The 24,492-nt window shown below is 38.9% G+C and overlaps 1 long non-coding RNA gene across 1 annotated transcript in view; it reads left to right on the top strand.

Annotated features, from left to right (window-relative positions):
* Window positions 1–24,492, top strand: part of LOC129214271 (uncharacterized) — a 124,852-nt gene that overhangs the window by 66,971 nt on the left and 33,389 nt on the right. The window contains exon 3 of the long non-coding RNA XR_008579646.1: window positions 4,209–4,380. This is a non-coding gene — a long non-coding RNA (uncharacterized LOC129214271). The remainder of the gene's footprint in view (window positions 1–4,208; window positions 4,381–24,492) is intronic.

Genomic DNA, 24,492 nt, shown 5'->3' on the forward strand with positions numbered 1-24,492 from the left:
AATTCCAACTTCTAGCGTGGACTATTCAGCAACAACACTTACTGAAAAATCTCATTAAGATGTCATGTTTTGTCATTTCGTCAAACCTTGCCTTTTGTCAGTTTCTAAAGATTGAGAGTTTCATGGGAGAACTTCAGTTGACCATATTCCCAGCTGTTAACAAAAGCACGATGGTCACCAAAGACAGGCTAAGAGCTAGAAAGTTCCTTTTTCTCAGGTTTTGCTCAGACCATGGCTCTCTGTGGAAGCTTAAATTGCTTTTGTCTCGCACAGTTTGTGCAAACGACAAGACTTCGCCATGTAGAATTGAAATGGCCGAAGCATTAATCATGCCCTGTCTCCAAAACCCAGTTAGAAAAGACAAGATTTCAGTAAATTTCTAAGGTTTGTACTCACTGCAGTGCGTGCAGTTCATGAGCACATAGCTACAAGTAGTTTGCTCAGGTGTTGACAACATTAAAGTACTGAAACAGAACTGTGAAAGTACCTTGTTGATTTTAGTTCTGCTAATTTTAAATAATTTCAACTGCAGTCACTAATGTTCTCATAACTAATACAGTGGGGTGAAAACAGTTCCCATGTGAATTACTGAACTTAGCATTATATTGAAGTTCACACTCAGGCTAGGAAAGTACGTGCTTACGTACCTTTAAGGATGAGTAGCTGCAGTGACCTGAATGTTTATATAGTTTGTTTTGCTGGAGTGTGGGTTTGTGTGTTTTAAAGTTATGCTCTTCAAGCATCAACAGCGTTACAGTTAGGCGTCACAGCTGTATAGCCACTGTGATGGTGAAAAATATCGTGACAAAACATCTCTGAGAAAAGAACGGGTTTGAAGTTATTGCCATTTCTCACATAAGTAGAGAAATGAATTGCTTCAAATCAGCAAGTTCTATATATTATATTCTGATACTGTTGGATACAGGACTGATTTTGACAAATGCTTATGATTGCATTTTAACTTATCTGGAAAAGGAAAAAATAGAGATTTATTGTGCAGTTACTGTTTAACAGAACTGTTCACTGCAGTGAGTAGTAAGTACTGGTTATATGTTGCTGATGTGATAAGTAACAAGGATATGAGTCTAAATTCTGATTTATTAATTTCGTTCTCTTCATTGCAACATATTTTTTGTTAATAATGATATAAAATTATCATAGTAACAAAAAGTTTAAAATGAGTGACTATCATATGTATGGGTTTGTTATGGCAAAAAAGATCATGTGTTGTGCTGTGAATTGATTTAACCACATTTTCTAGAAAATATTGCTCTATTTTTTAAATGATATTTTGAAGACCTCTTCTACATTGCTCTACTTTTTCTTCCATGTGCTGTTTAATCACTGAGAAGCCAGAGGAGGCCATATCAGCACTGATACTAAGTGCTGTGTAAACAAAAGAAGTAATAAAATATATTCTGAAATTAGCTATCAGGGTTCAGAAATTAAGAAGGGCAAGGTTTTGGTCAAATTACTTCATGTAAGCTTTAAAAGAAGATAAGACAGGAAGAAAGAGACTCTCATCAAAGGAATTAATACTTCTGGACATTGAGGCCTGATTCTCATTTACACTGATTATCAAGTTATTTGTGTCACATATTACCTAATGACCTGAGACCTTTTTATTTAATAAATATAGCAGAAAACAAGAATGCTGGTTAAGCAAATAGAGACAAATAAATTTTAAAAATTCAGGGTCAAAATGTCAGTGATACTAACATGTGATGCAAAATGGTTTTGTGATTCTATTTAAGGGCTATATTTTCATTTGGTTAAAAAAAAAAAAAAAAGAGTAGCAGCTATTGAGGTACCTGGCATAGATTAGAAGCCAAGAGATCCAATTCGTTATTTTACAGTTTTTCCTTTAAAATTGGTTTAACTTTGTAGGTTCCTTTTTCAGTTTCAATTTCAAGATATTTTGGGGTGGATGGGCACTTTGCAAAAATCTTGAGAGCCCTGGACAAAATGTGTGGAGGTAATTCTTCTCTTTACACCTTTTAATCTTCCCACCTCCACCATACTCCTTGCTGTCCTTGTGCAGAACAGCAGAGCAGTGCGGTTAAGAGCCAGCTATACTCTCTACACACAATGGGAATTCCCCTGTGCTAGGACACTTCCTCATTCCTAGGGCCACCCAAGCAGCTAAAGGAAGACAATCAGCAGATCTACCCTGTTGCAGGGTGTAAATATTGTATATTTGAGAACTTCTAATTGACTGAAGGGAGAATATATCTTAGCGATGAGGTCAAGGCTGAAGGAGTCCTGGAATGTGGAGCAGCTGAAACAGATATGTTAAGAAAAGTGAGCTCAGATTCCAGATTTTATATTTGAAAACCTTGGACTGCCATTTCAATTAGGAACATAATCGTGGTTTTGTTTAGTACTTCCCTGCCCCTTGTATCCCTGCTTTATAAATACACTCATGCGATTGTGAAGCAGTCAGAGACCCCAGCAGTAATTCCACAGCATTTAACCTTCATCATACAGGTGACTACACAAAATAGTTATGAGTTATAAAGAAGTTCCAGATGTGTTTAAATAAAGTTGGTTACTGAGAGAAACCACTTAAAAAGCTAACCTTCTAGGATATATTTACACTAGTAATAAAGCCTGTATTTAAAAGGTACGGTAGGGTTTTGGCAGCAGTGGAGAATTTTTTGGCACTGATACCTAGTCTTACGGCAGGCCAAAAGGAAAGCCTGATCAATACAGATATGATACGAAGTAAAGGTAACCAATCTATTTATTACATTTATAAACAATTCATATCTCTCTTCCCACTCTCTTGCTTCCTTCTTAATCACAATGTTCTTTACTGTTATTGAAAGAAAAGATCACATTAAGCTGTAAATACTGCGTATTTAATAGCACACTCAGTATCACTCTCACAAAGCAACTTAATAGATGGTAGCCGATGTTTGAAAAAATATGCTGAAATCAGTAGGTTCTCAAGAAAACCTTATCTTCTGATTATTATTTGTTACTTTTTGCTTGGGTTCTATAGCCAGAAAGCTGAAGTTAATCTTGTCTCCCCTCCTGTTACAGACAGCCCTATTCAGAGCCCTTTGATGTCAGTGCAAAGAATCCCATTTTTAGTGGCCTTTGAACCAGATGTAGTAAAAGGGCAACTGAGCATTTTGTAGGGGTTGCAATTGGGTAACTTAAAGGAGGAGAGTTCTGTTACCTATTTCTGTTTTCCCATTCTTTTTATTATTTTTAATATTTATATGCAATTAAAAGTCATGTAGATACTTGATAAACAACGAAGAGAACAAATGCCTCTGCTCTGACCATATTACAGTTTAGATAAAAGCAAAGCAAAGAAGGAACTGTATGGCTGTTTTTCAGCCTTTGTAGCAGTAGAGCAATAGCACACAAATTTAATGATTCCTGCTTGTTTTCAGCTATTGTGAAATTTAGGAAGGAGTTTGCACAAGATAACATATCCTGCTGTTGTAATGTACTGGAGACAGGGCTCAGATCTCTGGATAAGGAATGCTGCAAAAATCCTAAGTGTTATTATCACTACACACCACTCTCCCCAGGATCTGAACCTGACCTCACTTCCTGGATCCAAACAATCTCTGTCTTTGTGAAAATAACAGTATTTTACAGGAAAATAATTTTCTATAATTATTGCACAAAACAGTTCTTTTCCTCGACATTTATTCAGATTTGGGCATGTTACTGAACAAAGATAATTCCATATCAAAATATGATCAATCTGAACATTTCTTGTGTTTGTAAGGAACGAACGCAGAGCTGCCAGCAAATTAGAAGCTAGAGGCGGAAAACTGAGGTGGCTGTCTTGCCAAAAGAACTTAGCACATTTAAAAATGAATAAGGCAGAGAGGCAGACCACTTGGGAGGGACAGCTTGTTTCTGGAGGTGCAGTGGCAGGAGGAAGAAAACATGAGTACCGAAGCAAATCAGTTTGGGCAGAAGCCAGCCTGGAGGGTGATGAGGGGAGGGGTGTGCACATATAAGGATTTGGGTTCTGGCCTGGTTTTCCTTCCTCAGCAGCCTGGTAGGAAACCTGTGGTCAGTCGTTTGTAGTGCAAGTGACTAGGGAAGTCTGTAGTCCTGGAGGAAAGGGAGGTGTAAAGATAAGCTGGAGGAAGGTGGCTAGAGACTAGGCATGTCCTGAAGACTATGGTTGGCCCTCAGGCTATTACACAAAAAGTGAAATTCATGTGCTTCTCTAACAGCACTTGCCTGAGAGCTCGCCTTCTTGGAGGGCACGGAGCTGAAGCCTGCCTGGATGCCTTTGAAGAGGGCATTTTTTGCATCTGTTGGAAAGCCAAAGGAGCAAAAATCCTGAATCAACGGTCCTGTCTGGAGCAGAATCTGCAGGGAGGGATACACAGGACTACTGAAGAGGTGAGTGTCTGCCGTTGCTATTGCCATTGCTGTACTCCTAGGAGATGAATGGAGCAACAAAATGAAGTGCACTGAGGCACTGCAATGATGCTATTCTTTACGGGTCCTTTGTCCAGAGATGTAGCAGCGTGGGGGGAATAAAAGCATAGAGCTTGTGTTGCAATTTGCGTGGTTTGTAGCTCTTCTGGCTATGAAGGGAGCTTTACAGCATCTGCTGGATTTTAATTAAGAGCGTGGATTTTGCAGAAATGGTTGGCCTCTTTGTTGGTGACAATTCCTGTTTGCCTGGTTAAGCAGTTTTGGGGCCTTTCTCTTAGTGTGGCTTCACGATTCTGTGGGTGATTGCAGAAATTTAAAAAACCCTGTGTCAGACCACTGATATGCAGGAACATCTTTTTACAAACCTGTAGATGAGATGGGTGTCTTCTAACAGCCAATCTTGTTATATGATAAGAGCAGTCTGGAACAAAGCTTAATAAAATGTGCAGTAGCAAAAAATGTGCACATCAATAACAAAAACCTAATTTATTTGATATGCTGTGCCAAGGTGGACAAGACTGTTCATGTACATGCAGCAGTCAGTATACTGTGTGATAATAATTTATTCACCTACATGAAAAATAAACAGGCTGGTCAGAACTACCTCTATTCTGTGGCAAATCTCCTCTTCAAATTTGTACTTAACAACAATGGTAAGAGATTAATATTTCTGGTGCTGCCTTGTAGGATAGCATAAGTAAAGGTTCTGCTGCAGTTACCAGCTACTAATGAAGTTAGTGTCTCCTTATTGCAACTTCTTGGTAAATCCAATTTTAAATACAAGTACAGGTCTGACCATTTCTTTTTCTGGAGGATCCACAGCTGAGACTCATCAGTCTAGCAACAACCATGACACCATGTTTGAATATATAACCTTTCCTCTCCCCAAGTAACTTATCTCTCACTAAGAAAAGACTTTCAGAGAGAAATAAACAAGTGTCTGCCTGTATGAACTAGTAAAGGGAAAATAAAATGAAAAATGAACCTGTATTATTTAAACAGTGTGACATGACAAACTGCAAGTGCTGCTCACACCTAGCCCTCTGAGAGCAGCTCTCTTTGTTGATAAGCTTTGATTGAACCTGAACCTTTAGTTACTGAACCTCGCCTTGTGAATATGTTACATTTTGCAATGGCACAATATTAAAATCCTCCAGATTTTCTTCAGACCATTTGTTGGGATGAAATCACACCAATGTCTGAACACAAAGACAAGGCGAAGCTGGGCGTCAATGCTGTGAGTGATCTGACTCTCCGCCCTCTGGGAGCATTCAAGTTTGGTGCAGAGGCTGAGTACGTTAAATCATTCTAGTACCTAGAAAGGCTGTGTGTACGAGGATCAGGGGGCTGCAGCATGAAATCTGAGGTAACAACTGCGGACCATCTGTGCAGGTTGTGTGCCCTTAGGGCTGGTGCAGGTTTAACTAAGTGAGGTTAAGGAAGCTCATGCATTGCCAAAGTGTATGTGCTACGCTCTAACCCTTTCTGCAATGCATATAGAGTGCACAGCTGGTTTTGCGCATTCTAAGAAGCCATTTAGGTGTGTGTTTACATCCTATGGCAAAGAGATAGTTGCCATTCAGATCCAGATTACCAGGTTGTTTTCAGCTTGAGATGCTGTTGGTAAATAACAGATGGCACAGATTGACACCAAGGTAGTCACAGTTATGAAATTCATGTCTATGGCTATATTGTGTTTAGTCTGATTTGTTGGAAGAACAAGAGTTGGCAGCATCCTTCTTGATGGTTCAAAAGGAACAGCTCTTTCTAGAAAAGGCAGAAGTCTGCAAAATAAACATACAGAGTTGCAAGATGAACATCAGCCTAATGTAACATGGGAATTCTGAATCTATTTAGCTGTTCTCATTGACATGATTGTACTTATTCTGGAGGGTCTCAACCTCACATTCAGCTTAATAACATAAGCCTGGGAATAATAGCAATGCAGTACTTTAGACATGGCAGGAGTTCTGTATGTTTTGTGCATTTAAGTACATATATTATCTTCTCTGTGGTTGAAACATCAGCATAGGAAGAGAGGTAGAGGAAGAGGAACTGCACTGTACAACCTGCATGTAAGTTTTGAATGCAGCTGATGTAGCTTTTGCCTTTCTCACATTTTCCACAACTGCATTTTACCCTACCTTATCAGGGTTGGTAAAGCAAGTCCTAGTAAATCAGATTATAAGGAAAGAGTGGGTCCCAAAAGAATGTTCTTCCCTAGCTGCTAGGGAGGAATACTGGGGCATTAACCAAAATAGGACAGGGAAGGTAGCAGTGTTTTGTGGGAAAATAGGAAAGATAATGGGGAAAAACAGTAGACAAAGGAAGGGGACAATAAAAAGTCAATTAACTCACTTTTCACAGAAGTATCTTTATATAGAAAAGACAACAAAAGGACAGAGGAGGAGGAATAAACAAAAAGTAAAAAAAAATAATAGGAGACTTAATGGAGGAAGTAGAGAAAAGAAATAAAGAAACAGGGTAGAGGAAGAAAATGAGATGCTAATCTCTTTCCAGGGGCCAAGTATATCCCTCTAACAGTTAGTATGGCTAGGATTTTGCTTTTGCTTTTTGCCTTTGAGTGCTTCTTTAAAGCAAATAGCTAACCAGGCACCAGGCTGTTTAGATTAGTTGATTGTCATTTGAGCTTCCTAGGTATTATGCTATTTCCCTGGTGAAAATTCTTCAGCTACAAACATTTTCAGGCCATGGTTGTGTTGTTAAGGGCATGGAGAAAAGAGACAATATGAGATAATTTCTTAGTACATTCTTACTTTTCATATATTTTAGAAGTTACATTATGGTAAGCATTGAAAAGGATATCAAGGCAAACTAGAACAAAAGGCGAGTTCAAAAAGCTATTTTATTGATTGAAGGACTTGATGAGGGAGGGAATGAAGAAGGACTGGAATTTGTACAACTCAGCTAACAGTCTGGCTGCATTCCTTTGTCAGTATTTTTATTGACTTTCACTTCCAAAGAAACAATGATGCTTCAAGCTGTTCTCTGAAGTCGATATACCTTGCTGAACTAATGAGACAGAATGCATCACAGCTGTTAGCAAGGGTTGCATGTGTGTACACACGTTTGTACTAGAAGAACAAAAGAGTTGTGATCATACTTTTCTCACTCTGAAGTGCAATTGTTTTCATGCCTTTTGAGTTTTGAATAACAGTGCTTCACACGTTAGAAGGGCCATAATGAAATTTATTATCCCTGGCTCTGAAATAATTTATTGTTGTTTTAACATTTTTCTCTTTTACTTCTTTATCTTTTCTCAGACTAGGAGTAGACAACTAGGAGTCTGCTTTTGATATTTGCACTTTTGCAAGTAAAGATTGACCTAATGTCTATACCAGTTAAAGTTAGACTGGTAGTCGCTGTCTGTTGTAATGACATATAGCTGAAGAGGACACAGGACTCATATTCATTTTGTGATGAAACAATCTAGGGGTAAGAATTCTATATGTCCATCATTGTCCTAACAGCATAATAGTGATGGGCAGCAATTCACTGTCTTACTATAAGGCAGCTGCAAAAAGGATGATGATTATTATAGGTTCCAGTTAAATAGTATAAAATATTAATTAATGACTGTCAGTTTTTCACTGAATCATTTTTCACTTAATCTAATAGGTGTCTGATCAGATAGTGATTCATTCAGATAGCTTTATTTGCTTTTAGTTACTCGATTTAAAGATGCATGAGTTACTAATAAATTGTAATTAGCTATTGCTTTAATGTGTTTGCTTCACATTATTTATATTTGGGGTTCTGAAAATGCACCAGTACCTTAAAATTTGCAGAATATAATAAAAATGCTAAAAAGGATTGGCATTGAGAATAAGGAGATGTGAGCAAGTAAAGATAGTTATACTGCCAGAAACTGGCCACCCAAGAAGATTTGGCAGAGAAACTAAAGTATTAATAGCATTATTAATCTACTGAGTTTTACTGCCAGTAAAATAAGTAGAGAAAGCAAGATCAAGGAGAAGTTATGAGACAGCAACACACATAATGTAACAAATTTACAGTTGTCAGAGGTATTATGTTTGTGGTTCCTGTTACCAAATTGCGAGTGTACACAGGGACAGCAGCAATGCCAAATGTCCAGATACTGCAGTTCGCAGTGGGATAAAGGGCATAACATTATTTAAACTTAGTATGCTTCTCATATGTAGTAAACCCCCCATGATTATTTATTACAACAATCGGAAGCCAATTTTTGTGAGTTTGGGGGGGAGGGGTTTGAATGCTGAGTTAATTGAATGCATTTCTTCTACTCTCACTCTTTGCAGAGTTCCAGTACCATGGCACTGTGCCATTGTTATTTCTTGTGTATTGTTCCAAAAATTAAAAGGTTTTTTTCCTGATATTCTGGATGGATTTTTTTTTTCAGACAAACAGTTCCTGTAATTTCAGAATGTCTCAACTCATTGAGACTGTTATTCATTAAAAGTTTGGGTCACAGTTCAAATTGTTTCTAAAAAACAATTTTTTTCCAATCCGGCACCACTCAAGGCAATGCCACATCAGGCACTGGAAATCTCTATTGTACTTTTTGCATGTATTTACATCAATGTTTTGGTAGAAACATGTTAAGTTTTGATTAAGGGGTATGTTTTATTTCTAATGCATAAAGAAAATTCTGCTCTAAGTCTGTGGTTTTCTATTAAGGTTCAGATTTAGTTGCCAGTTTTCAGCAAACGCTTTGCTTTTATTCACTATTTTATTTTGTTGCTCTTGCCTACCTGACAGTCACCATGACTTCACAGCTAAATAATGATCAGAATAAATTTTTCAGTATACGCTCTTCAGAGTTAAAGAACAGACTGTAAGAGCATTCGGCTATACAGGCCTCCCTGAAAATGACATGAAGCTGTTTTATTTCTTATTTTATTTTAATGTTTGATTTGTAGTATCAATTTAAAGAGCCAAAACAGAAGAAAATAATGATTGCTAGATACACTGCATGTGCATGAGAAGCTGTTCCTGCCTCCTCTATTCTCATTGCTCCTGGTCAAGGCAGTAGGTTTGCACAGTTGGAAAACTGAAGGCAGTCGTAGGTCAGATGATTTAGAAAATGTTGACTAAAAAAGAAAAATACTGTGAAACACCTTTGCCTGACATCAGATAGAATAAATAACTGACAGTCACGTTTTTTATACAGAACATGTTCAATATGAGCAGTCTCTAGCAGTCTCTCTTTATTACACAAAGCATGATGAAGCCAAGTGCAATTAAATCCAGAAATTGATCTATCCACTAGAAAATACAGTCTTTCCAGGATATGCCCCAGGCTATTCTACATTACGTGGTCTAGGAGAGGAGGGAGAAAAAACCTAAGACATTGGTGATTTCAGATCCTACTATAGATAGATTAGGGCTCCTATGGATGGGTTAAGAAAGGATGAAGATTCCAGGCAAAAGGCCCAAGTAAATATAATGTCTGAGACAGTAACTTCAACACAGAAGAGTGTAATAAAAAAATCGTATTGGGGGGGGGGATTAAATAAACAGATGAGACCTATCAACAAAGTCACATGTAGCTAGAATTTCCTAGAAATATGAAAAGCAGAATAGGAAGAATTTGTTTGGAAAAAGAGAATAAAAACAGATCAGCAGAAAAATTGAAACTTAGTACATTAGCTGTCAGAGAACCATCATTCACTTTTTGATTCCTCAGAAGCAGAGGAAGACACAGTGCTTTCCTCTGTTGCTTCAACTTCTTTCCTCTTAGTAAAAATCTGTTGTTTAGTTTGAAAATTCACATCTGTTTTATACAAACTGCATGAGTATTTTAAACTTCAGCTATAAATGCTGCTAAGATATCATTTGCTGCTCACAGTATGGTTTATAATTGGGATCACGTACTCCCTTCTTGAATCAGGAACTGAAGCCAGCATTCCGTATCTTGATAATTATCTCAGAAATCAGTGACAAACTGAGTCTCATCATCTGTGAGCTGGGCTCTACCAAGCATGACAGACTGCTGGGCGCTACCAGTTACTACATTAGCTCAGAAGGAAGAGGAATGCACTGGGAATCCAAAGGTACCAGCCTCTAGAGAGAGGGGAGGCTTTGGCATAACTGTGTTTTGTTTTGCTTTTTTTTAACTTGTCTGTTTGTAAGTAATCTGTTTGTTTTCAAAATCTTCCTTACTTCCCTTTCCCCAAACTAAGTTAAACCCAAGCAAGCATCCTGTTTAAAAGTAAATAAATAAACAAAAAATCTAGCTATGTAATCAAATCTCAAGTATGTTGCTTAAGCAAGTGATCTGAACTAGATCAGCATGAAAAATCCAGAGTTCTGGTATTTTATCCTCTTAAGATCTAGGGTTTGAGTTTTAAAAGATCTTTGGGGTTGGGTTTTTTTGGGGGGTTTGGGTTTTTTTGGTGTGTTTTAGACACCTCTGAAAAACAGTTGCTTTACAGATATAGTGCCTCTTGAGGTTTATTTTTCTAACCTTACTCCAACACTGCAGTCGTCTTCTGTCTTTGGGGTATGTATCTAGCCATTTGCTTTTTTCTCTTTTTTTCTCTTTCTCAGGATTACTCATAATCTCTTGGGTCTATAAATCATGACCATTCAGAAACTGAGGATACAGCAGTATAGGAAGCTGAACCAAACCTTTTAGATTTAATTCCAACAGAAATTTTCCATTATGATTTAGGAAGTCACCATCTCTTTCTGGTAGTATCTTACAAGTGGTGTTCTTCAGGCCTATTTAGTTTGTAAACCCTTTGAGGCAGATTCTCCTCATCTTTTGTGTGACTACTGTCTCGGTGTTTGCATTTTGACTCTAAGTACAACTGAAATATAGAATATGTAATTCCCTCTAGTAAGCTCCAGCTTTGATTCATAACGGCCACTGAAGATAGGCTGATTATTCCCCTTCTTAAAGAACTGTATCTTAAGCCAGAAAGTTCAAAAAAGCTGTATCTTGCATAAGCTTTAGTATTCCGTTTCAGTGATATTTTGAAAGCTGAATGTATTGTTCGAGATGGATGTTTGGAGTTAAAATTCAGTGGTCTTACAGAATAAAGGCTCTGTATTTGGGGCATTTGAAATGTGTGATTGGTTTTATTTTCCTCTTAATTTTTGTATGCTAGCTGTATTTACATTTTATGCCCAGATGGTTTTCTTTAACGTCTTAGTATAACTTACATGTAACGTCTTGCACCGGCGTTGTTTTCTTGATTTATGCCTCTGTGCTTGAATAGTTTGAGAACTTTGTTAGGCCACCTAATGGGGAAACTGCTTTTTTAACATTGTGGATGGCTGTTCTCTATCAACAGAAAACTGGAAACTTGTGGTTTGTGTGTGAATCGTCAGACAGTTTTATAGTCATGTCATGGTATTGCGGGGTTTTTTTATTTTTTCCTTTAAAGAAACCTAAAACCTTTACTCCCAATTGAAAGAGAGTTCTTTCTTAGCACATTAGTATCTCTGGAATTAAGAAATAAATAATTCATATTTTTCGTAAGGGATCATATTCTTCCCATATAATAAAATGCCAGAGAAGATGCTAAGGCCTGCATGACTAAGGTAAAGATGAAACTTATGAGCTGATACATGTGACATGACCTATTCATGGAAGGAAAATCCAGTGTTAGGTAGAACAAGAAATGCTCATTGAGTAGATAAAAGGCCTGCATATACTGCTGGCTATAATCATTCTGTACACAGCACTATCTGAAAGAAAAGATTGTACATTACAGAAATATTTATAGAAAATTTTAAAATTCTCTGCAAAGTGATGTGCATGTCAGATGTCCTGCATTGTAGCAGATAATTTTGTTCTATGAGTAAAAGTACCTGGCAGCCTAAAAAAAAAGAATATATATTGAAATCCATAATATGTTAAATTGAACTAGCAATTGAGGATATTCTCAAAACAAAATAACACAGGCTTCCTTCTTTCTGCATCTGGGGAGGGCCTGAGGGCTTTTGAGATTACTTAAAAGATGAAGTATAATTGTGAATGAAATTATGCAGCTGGCACAAGGACTTGATTTCTTATCAATTTTGACTAGGCCAGTTATAAAGTGGTTTAGCTGCAATCACTAACAAGTATTTCTCTTCCACTGTTGAACAAAATGATCTAGTAATATTCACAAACAATGGAATTTACATTTTCTCTTGAAATGTGCTGTTGACAGAGTTCCATTTCATCCCTGTTTAGGGGAAAGAAGAGGAGAAAAAGCATCTCATTTTTGTATAATATGAGTGTAATAGAAATTAAGCAAAGTACATAAAATTTCCTGTAAATATGCCTCCTAAACTGGTGGAGCCTGAGTTAGATTGTTAAAGTGAAGATATCAGCTAGCTACACCTTGCCAACACATTGAGATCCTTTCAGGGAGGCAGGACTTGTGTGCAATCCCAAAGAGATGAGATCTATTAAAGTAATTATTGGTTATACAGAAAAGTACCTACTTCCTGCCTGAAAATCTTTCCATATACATTTCTTCGCATCTCATACCACCTTCAGATAGTGCTGACAGGAAAACATTATGCTAAATTCACTATGTTGGCAAAACATAATTAGAAAACTTGAAAACAGCAGTTTTCACTAAATCATGATTTGCAAGTAATGTTCAATTTTGTAAGCCTGCATTCTACATTCAGACTCACTTTCATCTAAAACATACCAGAACATATCAACTCTACAAACAACGTGATGCATTATCAGATCTGTAGCTTTGAGTGGAAGAACAAATCTGATTTTCATTAACTACAGTATTTATGTTTGCCAGGGTCATACAATCCTGCAGACCGTCATTGGTAAAGTATAAATTTTTCTGAATTAATCTTATGACTTGATTGATTTAGTGGAAGAATTTAAATCCTTGTAGTCTGATAAAGGACTATTAGGATTTTATTGCTTTTAGGACTTCTTTATATTTCTGCTTTTTTTGCAGAATAGCTAGTGTTCTCCCCCTCAAAAAAAAAAAAGACCTGTAGGCTTAGGAGCCCTTGGAGCAACTGCTTTCTTGTTTCTTTTGGAGTTGAGTGTGTTTAATGCAAACTTGTGGTCTGTTTTAAGTTGTGCTATTCTATGAAGCCTTTGTCTCCCAAATTATGTTAATTCTCCTTGCATTGCATAATTTTGATTTCATAGAATCGTAGAATGGTTTGGGTTGGAAGGGACCTCAAAGATCATCTAGTTCCAACCCCCTGCTGCGGGCAGGGACACCCTCCACTAGACCACATTGCCCAAAGCCCCATCCAACCTGGCCTTGAACACTCCCAGGGATCCAGGGGCATCCACAACCTCTCTGGGCAACCTCTTCCAGTACCTCACCACTCTAACAGTAAAGAATTTCTTTCTAACATCTAATCTAAGTCGACCCTCTTTCAGCTTAAACCCGTTACCCCTTGTCCTGTCACTACACTCCCTGATAAACAGTCCCTCCCCATCTTTCCTGTAGGTCCCCTTCAGGTACTGGTAAGCCGCAATTAGATCTCCCCGGAGCCGCCTTTTCTCCAGGCTGAACAATCCCAACTCTCTCAGCCTGTCCTCATAGCAGAGGTGCTCCAGCCCTCTGATCAGCTTCGTGGCCCTCCTCAGGACTTGCTCCAACACCTCCCTGTCTCTCTTGTACCGGGGCCCCCAGAGCTGGATGCAGTACTGCAGGTGGGGTCTCACAAGAGCAGAGTAGAGAGGCAGGATCACCTCCCTCGACCTGCTGGTCACACCTCTTTTGATGCAGCCCAGGACACAGTTGGCTTTCTGGGCTGCAAGTGCACACTGCTGGCTCATGTGGAGCTTCTCATCAATCAGTACCCCCAAGTCCTTCTCCTCAGGGCTGCTTTCAATCCATTCCTCGCCCAGCCTATAGTTGTGCTTGGGATTGCACCTACCCACGTGCAGGACCTTGCACTTGGCCTTGTTGAACTTCATGGGCCCACCTCTCCGGCCTGTCCAGGTCCCTCTGGATGGCATCCCTTCCCTCCAGCCTGTTGACCACACCACACAGCTTGGTGTCGTTGGCAAACTTGCTGAGGGTGCACTTGATCCCACTGTCCATGTCGCCGACAAAGATGTTGAACAGTGCTGGTCCCAGTACCAACCCCTGAGGAACGCCACTCATCACTGTTCTCCACTTGGACATTGAGCCGTTGACCACAACTCTTTGAGTGTGACCATCCCACCAATTCCTTATCCACCGTGTGGTCCATCCATCGAATCCATGTCTCTCCAATTTAGAGAAAAGGATGTCATGTGGGACAGTGTCAAATGCCTTGCACAAGTCCAGATAGATGATGTTAGTTGCCCTTCCCTTATCCACGGACGCCGTAACCCCATCATAGAAGGCCACCAAGTTTGTCAGGCACAATTTGCCCTTAGTGAAGCCATGTTGGCTGTCACCAATCACCTCCTTGTTTTCCATGTGCCTGAGCATAGTCTCCAGGAGGGTCTGCTCCATAATCTTGCCAGGCACGGAGGTGAGACTGACCGGCCTGTGGTTCCCTGGGTCTTCCTTTTTTCCCATCTTAAAAATGGGGGTTATGTTCCCCCTCTTCCAGTCGGCGGGAACTTCACCGGACTGCCAGGCCTTCTCAAATATGCTGGAGAGTGGCCTGGCCACTTCGTCCACCAGTTCCCTCAAGACCCGCGGATGCAACTCATCAGGTCCCATGGACTTGTGCACCTTCAGAGTCCTTAGATATTCTCGAACCTGATCTTCTCCTACAGTGGGCGGTTCTGCATTCTCCCAGTCCCTGCCTTCTGTGACCTGGGCAGTGTGGCTCAAGCATTTGCCAGTGAAGACTGAGGCAAAGAAGTCGTTGAGTACCTCAGCCTTCTCCATATCCTGGGTAACCAGTTCACCCGTTTCATTCCAGAGGGGACCCACATTTTCCCTCGTCCTCCTTTTCTCACTAACATACCTATAGAAGCTTTTCTTGTTGTCCTTGACATCCCTGGCCAGACTAATTTCTATCAGGGCTTGGGCTTTCCTAACCTGCTCCCTGGCTGCTCAAGACAGTTTCTCTGTATTCTTTCCAGGCTACCTGCCCTTGCTTCCACCTTCTGTAGGCTTCCTTTTTTTGTTTGACTTTGCCCAGGAGCTCCTCATTCATCCATGGGGACCTCTTGGTGTTTTTGCTTGACTTCCTCTTTGTTGGGATGCATCGCTCCTGAGCTTGGAGGTGATGCTTGAATATTTCTCACGTGGTGGAGGAAGAGAAAGGGCCTGTGAATACATTTCAGTTCTGTAAGGCTTCTCTTAGGTGCTGCATGCAAATGGCTACTCGTATATACCACTCAGTTCTCCAGGAGACAGAGGAGTGTCCTCTCTTGTGGGTCTGATATCGCTGTGGCGCTCTCTGTCTCCTCCTGACGCTGCTTGTGCTGCCATTGAGAGAGAGGCTTCACAGACCTATGCTTTCCCATGTGTCCGGGCAATGGTCTTCCTAATTCATGTTCATGGCTTGCTTTTATTTGCTGCTGCTCTTGCTCGCATGCCCATTTTTCAGGCTATTATCTCTGTTGGTTTCAGCACCTGCTCATTAGCTAATCCCCTGAGCTTCTGCCATCTTTCATAGCAAGAGAAAGCACCAGAGGTCTCTTTGATGCTCTCTGCCCTAAAAATGTAGTCAGCATTAACTCCCTAAACTACATCCATGGCTGAATAAGTTTTTCTATCTGAACTTTGCTTTGCAGCTACACCCAGTCTCCCTTCAGCATCTCATCTCCTGTCCTGAACTCCTGTACTCCAGAATGCCACTTCCTCTCTTTGGTTGCTTGAATAACAGAATTGTTGTCTGGCAGATAGCTATTGCTATCCTTCCTCCAGTATTTTCTCCACAGTGACCCACAGCCTAGCCATTTCCCTCTTCACCCATTTGAATTTGGAAATAAGGAACCAACAAATAAATTAAAACTCTACCTGACTGGGTCCCCTTGGTGCTTTTTCTTCAATTCTCTCATGTTAACCTGGCAAGTGAAGATTGACTAGATGATCTCCAGAGGTCGATTCCAACCCCTTCCATTCCGTGATTCTGCGCCTTGGTGAATTAGAGATTTTGTGAGTAGACTGGAAACATACTCGGGCCTGAAAGGTTGCACTGAAACCAGTCTTCAAGGATATGTTGGAAGTAGTCTGATGACATAGATATTCATTAAATGTTTTGAAATTCCCTTTTTTATCACTTGTGGAAGTTCCAGGGCTTTCAACAAGGCTTATTGGCATAGGTGAGGATCCCCATAAGCATGACTAGACTCTGAATCAGTTTACTTCAAGCCAACTTGATATATCTGTTCCAATCTTCCATGCTTCTGAGTTAAGAGAGTTTGGACAGAGCCAGCTTAGTTCTTCCTGAACCCAAAAGCATGTAGGAATGTCCACCCAGCATGTAAATGGAGAAAACCAGTATGTAAATGGAGCCAAGGGAAGTGAGAACAATGGAGTGAAGTGGAAAGACATGTGGTAGTGAGAAATCAACATGTTCCTGAAAAGCTCTCCCAGAAGACGCAGTACTTGCTGTGAACAGATTAGTTGAGACAAACTTGCTAAGTTTTATGTATGTTTTTAGTAATAAATGCTTTGGCTGTCTCCAATGAAACGACTTTATTAAAATATCAAATTGCAGATTTTTAGAGTAGTAGAATGCATATAGTGAGACAAACAAGGAGCAAGCTATAAACATGTTCTGCCACTGGTGTACATATATTAAAAGGCTTTTTTTTTTTTCTTTTTTTTTTTTTTTAAGTAAAAGTCAGGCACTAGTTAAATAACCATTGCTCATTAACTGCCTTTTTTTGGCTTTCTTTTCAGAAGATGTTTGAAACAAGACATGTAGCTTGCTACTGTGCTATAATTTATGTAGATTATGGGAAATAACCAACAGATCCATTCATGGGTAATTTAAACATATTCTTTTTTTTCAACAAAATTATGTGACACGCTTAAAAAGAGGGAATTCAACATCCAAGTTAACTGCCTGTTGGAACACTAGCCCTGAGTCTTCCCAGAAGAATGTAGAATGAATTTAACTTTTCAGGGGGCAAAGATATTTAAAGCAATACAAGCTATGTAAAGAGCTTAGGGGTAGTCAGCTAAATAGTTTTCTGTTGACTCAAGGACTCCTTTTCTTGTTGTCACGCAGCATGGGATAAAGGGTGGTGGAAATATGCATGTGAAGAAGCATGAAGAAATGGTGCTCTCTCTTTGTGTATCTTAGTGGCTTTTTTAGATTTGGCCTTACTGCAACATAGTTACTGTTGCTACAGTCCAATCTGGAATCTTTCCATCAGAAATGCTATTTTGAGTACTGACTTCTAGATGTTTCATATCTCATTGTTCTGAAATTTGTCACATCTAGAGTTTGGGAGGCAAATTAAATCCCATTTAATTTTAGATGGATTCTTTGCTGTGCTATATAAGAACAGATTTGGGTTTGTTACTTTTTTGGCTTAAGATTTCTATTGATTTCTGAAGCCAGAAACATTGTAGAGTTGCAGAGTTGGATAGCACAGTCATCTGAGCGGCTCAAGTAACTTGGCATGGGATGCGTGCTTTGTGTGTAGACTAAGACTTGTATTTTTTTAAAATGTTTGGTATTAGTCTAACTTTGTTTCAGCTGAGCTAAATTAAAAGTACAATGAACACAGTGCTTCTGGAATTATTATTCATGCAATACAGATGCTCATATATAGATAGTATCAAGCTAGCTTGCTACCCATTTTCTTTGTTCCACTTAATAGCAGATCTACATCTTTCAGGTTTGTTTTCGTAAGAGAGTAAAGCACGTCTCTTACTCGGTATGTGAACCTCAGCCATATCCTGAAGGACTTCCTGGACACACAAAAAGGGTCATGATTTGGAATAGTCAGCATGGATTCACTGCCTTCTCCGATGAAATGAGTACATCTGTGGATGAGAGCATTGCAGCAGATATTGTCTGCCTTAACTTTAGCAAGACTTTTGACATGGTCTCCCATGGCATCCTTGTCCAACTTGGGATGTTAGTGTAGACAGGTGAAATACTCAGTGGATGCAAAAAAATGGCTGGACTACTGGGCTCAGAGGGTACTGGTTAATAGTTGATACCGTACCAGTGGAGTTCCTGAGACTCTGTTCTTGGACATATCTGTGTAACATCCTATTTAATATCTTTATTGATGACCTGGAGAAGGAAATGGAATATAGCTTGATTAAATTTTTATGACACTAAATTGGAGGGAGCAGTCAATACACATGAAGGTAGCATTGCTGTTTAGAACAGCCTAAATAGCCTGGAGGAATGGACCAACCAGAACCTCATGAAATTCAGCAAGGACAAATGCAAAATCCTGCACCTGGGATGGACTGACCTTATTTGATGCATGACTGACCAGATAGCAGCTCTTCCGAATAGGATCAGGAGTTCTGGTGGGCTAAACATGAGCCAGCAGTATCCTGGGCTGTGTCAACAGGAACATAACCAGTAGATTGAAGGAAGTGATTATCCCCCTTTACTCAGAACTCATTAGACCCCATCCTGATTACTCTGTCCAGTTTTAGGCTCCTCAATACAGGGAAAATGGTAAACTTGAGCAAATTTAGTGCAGGGCCACCAAGATGATCTGGAGGCTGGAGCACATGATCAGTGAGGTGAGGCTAGGACAATGTTCATCCTGGAGAAGAGATGATGTCTTTGGGTTTGAATGCCAGCATGCCAATAGCTCTGAGGCAGTTACAAACTAGAGGGAACCAGGCTCTTTACTGAGCTGTATGTTGGGAGAATGAGACACAATAGTCATAAGTTGAAACAGGAGATTCCGGCTGCATATAAAAGGCGGAGAAAATCATTCTGAGGATAATTACACATCGGAACAAGTTTCTCAGAGAGATGCTTGAATCTCCATTCACAGAGGTTTTCAAAATCTGACTAAACAAAGCCCTTGGGTGTCTTCCAACCAATCTTCATCCACTAAGAAATGTAGTGAGACAGTCACCTTTGCTTTATGAGTTTCATCACACTAGTGTAGATTTGACTTAGTCATTTTGTCTAAAAGCTGTTATCTCTACATGGAAATTTTATTTATAAGACTGGAGGAGGGAATCTTAAGGGGAAGATCCTGAAGTTGCAAGAGGAAGAATACAGTCAATGTAGTCAGACGTCTGAACTGTGACTTACTGATTTTGGAGATTTGGCAGATACTTTTAATTATGAACAATAGGTTTAAGTGATTGCTGCCAGGGTACTTTTTACTATGAGGCTAAATTTCCAGTCATTAACCCTGAACGTGATAATAATATGAGTGTTTGCAAACATTTTTCAGCCTTCTGTATTTCTATCTGGATTCCCACTTGCAGAATTTTGATGCATTTTGGGCATAAGTGCATGTGCTCCAAATCTCTTTGCGTAGTGGTTAGTAAATTAAAATATTAGCAAGGATCATTGTTGCTTCCAAAAGCAAAATACCCTCAAATATATGTATTTTCAGATCTACCTTAGAAACTCTCTCTTGATCGTATTATCCAGGAGGCAAAGATAAGTGGTAAGATTGCTCTCCTTCTGGTCCCCTTTTTTTTTTTTTTTTTTTTTTTTGCAAGGGTATTGTTACTAAACCAAGAATGGTTTAATTTTTTTTTGTTTGTTTGGTTGGTTTGGGTTTTTTTGAGTAGCTCTTCTTACACAGTGTGTTCTTGATGAATACAAAATGGAACATCTAGTAGACTTAGCAATAAAGGCAATGCAATTACATTTTAGTAACTGATCCAACTTGGATAAATTTTCATAATGCATTAGTCACTACTGTGTGAATTAAGGTGGAGAGAAACAATGGATGTAGACATTGTGTCTGATTCTTTGAATGACAGGGATTTCTAAAAGAAGAACTTCTTGATCGCATTCTCCAGTGACCTCCTGTGTGTAATTTGTACAGTGAGTCGCTGCGTTCTAGCTTCACTTTAAGTATCCCGGAGGAATTTAGTAGATGTAACTGCAGTGGAACATACTCTGGCTGTAGTTTCCTTCTTTTCAATTTAAATCTTATTATATGACCTATTGTTTCCCTAAAATATTTTACCAATTTCTTTCCTTCCTAAAGGGAATTCTTCCTCTGGGCACTTCTAAGCAAATTCTTCATATCATATGTTTCAGTCAAACTTTTCTCCTAGTTATATTGGTACATTGTCACTGAATTTAATTGGACCACATTAGTGTAATTGAGAGCAGAAGATTGGTTCCTTTAATCTTTCTGCATAAGTAATCTATTTCCCCAATCAGTTTTTTTTCCCTGCTTGGAATTTCTTCAAATTTGTCAACATCTGCAGGGTAAGGAGGTTCTCCCAGTTCTAATAGCACCTGAATTCCTTTTGAAGCACAGAACATGTTTCCGCAGGCATGTTATTAATTATGGATATTTCTCTAATTCCACTTCTCTGACTATTGTCCAACAGATCTGCCTATCCACATCTGGTACAAATAAAAACATTTTTTGTGTTTTTCATATCAAACATGTAATAATGACCATTTTGCTTTTGTTCTTATTTTTAAATCAAAGTTTGTAAATCCTTTTAATATAATCTCTTAAGCTTTATAATATTGCACAGGATGAGGCAGCTTTTTTGTGCTTTACTTAGCTATATTTACTTTCTTGCTTCTGGACAACTAGTGATTTGAGGTCTGAGACCTTTGTATCATTTCCCTTTTAAATATTTGCTCCATTTAGAGCTAGCAGAACCCATAACTAGAATCAACAAAGTTATGCAAAACTTCTTCATAAGAGGGATGAGTTGGAATAAAAACCACTCATGGCCTGCAGAGGCCATGATGATGTGTTCTATGCCTGTATTGCCTTCCATTTGAGGAGCTCAATGCAAATTATTCTCTGTAAGCAACGGGAACATTAAGAGGCATTGCAGAGTTAATGGTCAAATTACTTTTTAAGAGGTGTAATTTTCCTTGTTCCTCCTTCCAGCCAATACACATAAACATGTATGTGTACATAGCTATCTAAATTGCTAGTCGTGCCAATCTCGTAATTGCATTTGTACATACATATTTTGAGATTTGAGCTAACTATTATTGCCCTGGCTTAGCTTCCCAGTAGAGTATTCCTCTTCTCAGACTGCGTTTTCCTAACATAGGTGGGAACAGCCCTGGCTCCCTTTCCCCTATTTAGTTGCTAACCTAGGTTGCTCCAAAAGCATGATACAGAAATAAATTCTGTTCTTTTCTTTTTCCATTAACCATTTTGATGGAGAGGGGGAAGTTTCTGTAATGGCTCCTTTTTACACAGGAGAGAGGACAACAGCAGCTCATCTGAATGACCCTGTCATACTCCCATCTGCATATTTGAGACAACATGTTTTATTCGGGAATGTAAAACGAAGCGAGAAGGATGTTTTCAAGAAAAATCTGGATATGATATGTGTAACAAAGAATGATAAATCATAGAAAGATTTCTAGATATAAACACTGACTATAGCTCTATCAGTGTAAAAAGAGGGGGGAGGGCTGTTGATGTGACCTCAGTTTTGCCCCATGAATACCTCTGTAATGTGTAAGGCTTTGCTTTGCAGAAGTTAAGTGTAATTCAGAAAGATACGTGGAAGCGTGACTCCATGAAAGCTTAGCTGCCTACGTTTGTCTAGTGTGATTGACCTCATCAGCAGTACTACTGAACCTAAGTAGCATTCAAAGACATCTGGAAAACAAGACCACAGTAGGTTATGAAACACAGCTCCCACGGCTTTCATCCAATTCCTCGTTTTGCTAATGGCATAAGAATCTTTGATAAGAATCAGTCTAATATATCTGAACTAGCTCGCTCTGAAACACTTCTAATCATTGCTGGATTAAGTACATACTCCTAATATTATATCCAATGTTGTACTTAGAATTGCTTTGTCAATCAGCGAAACAAAAACATGCTATAAATGCATAGACACAAAACTTGTGATGCTTAAAAAACTGAATTATGGATTAATTAATTGACTGTATTAGAATCACCTTGTTTTGTTTTGGTTTTTTAACCCTAACAATCATTAGGTACTGATAATGAGACTTATACAGTGTTTTTTAAAGCCAGAATAGTCTATACACTCATGGCACAAGAATCCTTTTTGGCTACTTTGCTAAGCACCCACAAATATGTTCAAGTGAGTCCATCCCTTGTTTAACTGGCTCTTGTAGTTCTTCTAAACTCAAGCATTACATAAATACAGAACATATTTAGGCAGTTGTCATGAGTAGTCAATAGGTACATTGACTTTAACTGTAAGAAAGAAAACCACTTTTTTATATTTAAGTACTGCTTAAACTTAAGAGAATGGCTTATAACCAAACTGTGGTAACATTACAGTTCCCTGGAAGACACAGCTTTCAAGTTATGTGCTTCTACGTGACATTTATCCAGTTCCACCAGGACACTTTAAATGGGCTGTTAATATCTCACAGTATTTTAAATTCTAAAAAAATAATACTGACCTTGTCATCCATGTGACTTTTGTGGAATGCTGATGGTAAATGAAAAATATAGGCCAGGAGTCTGAATCTGCAGCCGTAATTCCACACAAATCCTTAAGGTAAAGTTGATGGCTTAACAAAGCTACTAAACTACATGAAAATTAGTACAATATAAACACTCATGAATGGGAACAAATTTGGTTGTGTAAATAAAATAGGGAACATACAAAACCAGATATACATTGTGAGTAAGCGAGACCAACGTGTTTAGGTAGCACTCTCTGTGTGTGTCAGTAGTGCATATACAGCCACAGAAGTGCTAACTATTTTAGACATTGTCTTTTGGGGAAGCTATTGGCAAACCAGAATTTATGATTAAAAAATAGGGCTGGAAAGAAAGTCTGTTCCAGCCCTAAGTACTATCATACCTGTAATAAGAAATACTTGCCTTAACTGTTGCTGAAGTTCCCAGGTGATGCAGTCTATAGTCTCCCTGGGTTGTTATGTGCTTACTTGCTCCTTAAGTAGGAAGTTTTCTTAATGTCGAGTTTATATCCTGCAAATAAAGCCTATCATTTCATATGCTCCCAGAATGGATATGGAAGACAGATGATTGTGATAGTCTTCCCACATTCTTCTCCTGAACTTTTTTGTACATTTTGCCTTAGTTTTCTCTTCTGATAGCTAGCCAGCTCTTTTTCTCTTTTCTTATAAATTATGTATTCAAGGCATATCTTTATATTTGCTAGTGATCTCTGGACTTGCACCAGAGACATCCGCCCTTGTGCATGAGTTGGGGTTTGCCAGGCAGATCAGTGAAGTATCAATAATTGATAAGGTCTAGTACGTAGAAGTTTGAAACAATAAGAACTAGTTTGTTCACACCTCAAGAGGGAAAATCTAAAACAACCACTTATTTACAGTCTATTTGAGCAGATGTTGAATGTAGATCTTATCAGTGACCAGCATTCCTTATTAATTTGCTTCCTTCAATAGAAGGGGGAAAAAGTTGATGAGATACCTTCATGCAAAGGAATTTCAAATTTGCTTATAGCAAAGCAATGATCCATCAGAACTGCTGCTGACTTTGCAGGATAAAGCAACAGATTTTTCTCTGTGCCTGGTGCCCTCATGTGGCTTTGATGTTCAGCTTCTTGAGAATTAATTAAATCCATCACTGCACGGCTGACACTTTTGCTGTGCAAAAGGTAGAGAATAATTTGCCTGTGTCGCCTTGTATGGTGTTCTGTGAATACAGCATCTTCTGGAAAGCCAAAATGCGCTGTTTGCCATATGGCCAGTTGGAGTTGGGTGTGCAAACTCCTTGAGCTCCCTAACTTAAACCAGGAACGTTTCTCACAGTCTTCATACACTGATGTTCATGAGACAGACCTTATTCCTCCAAGGGTTGTTATGGCTAAAACGATTCCTTGCTAGAGTCGCTACCTTCTTTATGATGCTGTTAAAAATGCCACCATAGATCTACTGGGGCTTTTAAAGAATTACGATTTTTTTTATTTTCAACTCTAATGTTAGGTCAGATTTTTATACTGTATACTGAGCTAAAATATCAAGGATTACTTCTGTCAGTAAATAGAGATTAAAATGTACTTTCTCAGCTAACTTAAAATTGTCCCTTTTTTCTTCCAGCTACAGCTGCAG

This window comes from Grus americana, chromosome 17 (genome assembly GCF_028858705.1).
Source record: "Grus americana isolate bGruAme1 chromosome 17, bGruAme1.mat, whole genome shotgun sequence".
NCBI lineage: Eukaryota > Metazoa > Chordata > Aves > Gruiformes > Gruidae > Grus > Grus americana.